Raw genomic sequence first — 4,216 nt, 5'->3', positions numbered from 1 at the left:
TTTTGCATGCAGACAAATTTATCGTGTTCTAACTGGATCATCAGCATGTTCAGATTAAAGCTGTGATTTATAAAAGGACCAGCTCAGTGCTTGTCTGCTTGGCATATCAAAGGAAGTGAATAGGTTGCATGAAATCTTAGTCTTTTGAAAATAATAAATTTACTCCACTAGTTTCCACAGATGATTTTTTTAATTTGCCTAAATAAATGTTTTTGTTTATTTGTTGTATTTAATAGCATATGAACTTTGAAGCATTCAGTAGCCACACTTTTATGTTAAGCAAAGCTATCAGTCAGAAATTGGTTTTGACAATAACACAATTATAGTCCTCTTTTTAGGCCACAATTGCTACTGGCATCTCAGTTGTTAAGGGAAGTGGACATTAAAGAAACTGTGACTATGCTTATGATCCTACATAAGCCTTCCTTTGCTTTATAGATCTGTGAAGATTGTAAATGCAAGGATTGGTCGTAAATTTACTTTTTCATCAGCATCATAATTACAAGTGGCAGCTAAACAAGACAATCACTAAACAAGGACTATCTGTATGTGTCATTTCAAAGTGGCCATATTTAGAAGCTTCTGATTTTGAGGTTATAGTGGCAGGGAATATGTGAACATGTAGAAAATATGAATTTGTCAATAATTTCCAGTCATTTGCTTGGCTCGTTAAGGCTGGCTAATACTGCAAACAGTGAGGACCATGTGCAGAAGACAGTTTTACTGTTATTCTCAATATACTTGGGTGCAGAACACAAGCTTGGCAAACCAAAATTGTCAGATTCATTTGTTAGTGTCACTAAGCAGAATCTAAGACCGAGAATGTTATTTTAGCATCTGAGATAGAAAAACCCACAAGAAGTGTGTTGTCTTTGGAAACCAATACTAATAACTATGAACTTGCCCTTTCATTAAACCCCAAATCAGTTGCCTCCTCTGCCTAGCATTTGTGCCAACACTTCAGGATCTGGCAGCTTCTTTAATCTGCCATATGCTAATGCTAGAAAAGTCCAGACAACTTCTTCCATTTGCTGTCTCCGGCTTGCCAAGAAACATGTGGGAACACCAGTGGCAGGGGATTGCACTACAAGTTAATTGACCCACTTTTTATAATCTTGGAGGATTGGGTCTGGCTAATGGGGGAGCAGAGGGGAATAAATCAGGCTTCTCCCATTTCCTTATGCCTCCCTCTGAATCTGGCATTAGTATGATGAATTAAATTGCTTAGGACAGATTGTTCCATGGCCGTTTTCCAGATTTGGAAATATAATAATATGCTGTACATTTTTACACTGCTAAATATCGAAAGATAACAAGGTATTAAAAGATGTCTGGTAAGATTTATGTTGCTAGAGGCCCCATTTATAAAACAAAGCTTGTCCCTCTGTTTTGTTTTGAAGATATTAACCTTTCCTTTCTTTAGTAAGGCATATTTAAAAATGTTAAAGCTTAATTAGGGTGTTCCTGGTAAGTAAAAGTAATGAGATTAGATTAAAGAAAAATACATTTTCATGAGGCTATCAGGAGGCATACCACAGCAGTGAGATGTGACAGATTGCATAGTGCTAACACATGGAATGCAGTGAAAGATTTTGCTATTTAAGTTTCTAAAAAGAACCTGAGGGAGTATTTGACTCAAAAGACTTTCAGTGAGGAAAAGGTCATCACACTCCCAGAGGTTCTCTCAAGGTCAATTCACACATTATGTTTTGTAGACATATATACCCTAAAATGGGGGTTGGGAGAGACATGGTAGGGAGAATGGGTGTACCTCAAAATGTGATGAATGAGAAAACACATCTACCTTAAGAACCCATGTCTCTTCAAATATATGTTTGTCTTGCCTCAGAGGGATCTTAATTATCAATAATTAATTTTTCCCTTTCTCTCCTAATTCTATCCTGGGAGCCAATTTAATGGTGAATCTGAAATGTGACAAATTCTTGGGAATTTTGAATGTAATAGTGGACATTGGTTTGTGTATTGAGATTCTTTTCAATTCTAGCATTTAAAATGGAGAAATACTCATATCCTAAATGTGTGTCAAAATACTAAGGATAATACTTCCTAACTGCTGAAAAGTGGGCAACAGTATGTGCCTTCCACAGTAGTCTCTAGATTAAAGCCTAACTTGCATAGAATAGACAGCAAGTTTTTAATAAAACTGGACTTTGGTTGCACTCATGGCATACTGGCTAAAGCATTACTGGTAGGGTCCATGTTTGAATGTCACATACTGTATGTAATTATGACTCATAACTTATTCTACTCCTCTGTTTTGCTAAAAAGAATTTTATGAAAGTCTCAATTGACCAAAACCATGATGGGTGGCAGAAGTCAAACTTTGTGGACCCATCTGGTGATGCTTATGGCATATGAAAGACTGTAACTTGGAATATAAAATGAGTGAATGGTAAAGAAGAACATAAATTAATAAATGAAAGAAAGAGAAATAAATAATTTGCATGACAGTGAAACTAAGAAAAATGAAGGATATAATAGATCTGAATAACGTTAGCCTGATTTTTGTGGAGTAGAACAAATGAATGGATGAATACTAGTAGGAAAGTGAAACTGCAGGTTTAACTGTACATAAAAGCAGGGCTTTTTTTTTCATAGAACGCCCAGAACGGAGTTCCGGCACCTTTTTTGGATGGAACCTTGTAGGGTAGGCAAGGCGGGTTGTATGACATGTGTGAGTTCCGGCACCTTTTTTTTTTTTTTTAACAAAAAAAGCACTGCATAAAAGTAACATAATTTGAACCTGGAAAAAAAAAAGAAATGATGCCTTCTAACTTGTTTTGGGTATGCATGAAAGTAGGAATCTACAGATTTGTGACAGTTGCATATTAGATTACAGTACAATGTGATAATAGAAGAACTAGACTAGAAATTAGAAATGGGTTTTGTGGAAAAGTTGTGTAATACTTTAAATAAATATTATATGGGAGAAAACATTCTGCTTTAAAAATATATGTTTTGAATACAGAACTTAAGCATAAAGTACACATAGAAAAGGAATGAATGAAAAGACATAAATGTTTTGATTGTTTATTATGAAAGAGGGAGAGGTTTAATAAAAAAATACAACAGTGATGTGCACCTCTCCGACCATTTTTTGGAATGGCAAGAGTAGATCACAGGGCAAAAATGAACATGGAAGAAAAGGAAATTTATGAAAAAAATAGAAAGCAAATAGAATAATTGCATGTAGAGGAAATATAAACCTTGTTTAAAAATCTACTTATATCTATGAAAAAGTATTGCTATCCAAAAAGAATAGATGGAAAATAAATAAATAAATAATTTATTTATAAGAAAATATAAAAAGAAGTACACAGAGTAAACAAAAATATGTAGTTCAGCTAAGGGGAATTATGAAAAATGCTTGTGGAATGATGAAGTGAAAGAGGCTGTGGATGAGAAAAATGCTTTTAAGAAAATAAATGCTAAAATGAGTATAAAATAAATACTATATGATAATAGTACAGAATGAAAACAATAATAGCAAAGCATATAGACAAAGAGCACAAGAAACAGGATTAAAAATAATGGAAAATGTTGACTAATACTGATGGAAATAAAATTATTTTAGAAGTTGAATTAAAAGGATTAAATTAATTTCTATAGTCCCATTTTCTCAATGGAGTAATTTACACTTATTACTTATGAGCAGATTTCCTACGGAAGTAGGCTTTGTATGCATAAGTCTAAATATGGGAGTCATTTATACAAAACAGTTTAAAAAGCATGATAGCTATATAAGTGTATTAGAATATACATTTAATGAATATATTAATTAGAGCATAATGCTTGATTAGATAACAGATTAATTAGATACCCACACATGCATATGCATATATATATATATATGCTTCTGGGAGTACATTTCCGGGATAAAAATATTTTGATTCATTTTATCTAATCCAGCATTTATTTGATGCTGGAAATCCAGAATAGAAATATCTCAAACAGCTAGCTACCCAGTTTTGCAGTCTTCTAGAAAGAAGAATTTAATAATTTAATTTAATTTAATACATGGATTTATATGCCGCCCTTCTCCCCATAGGACTCAGGGCGGCTCACAGCATATTAAAACACATAAAACATCGTCCCCCCATAAAAACCCATTAAAAACCAAATATTTTTTTTCGCTGTATAATTAATTAAGATTTAAATTAAAATTGTCCCTATTTAAAAATTCTCCCTAGGCCAG

Source organism: Protobothrops mucrosquamatus, unplaced genomic scaffold (assembly GCF_001527695.2).
Source record: "Protobothrops mucrosquamatus isolate PMUCROS unplaced genomic scaffold, P.Mucros_1.0 scaffold285, whole genome shotgun sequence".
NCBI lineage: Eukaryota > Metazoa > Chordata > Lepidosauria > Squamata > Viperidae > Protobothrops > Protobothrops mucrosquamatus.
This window is presented reverse-complemented; position numbering follows the sequence as displayed.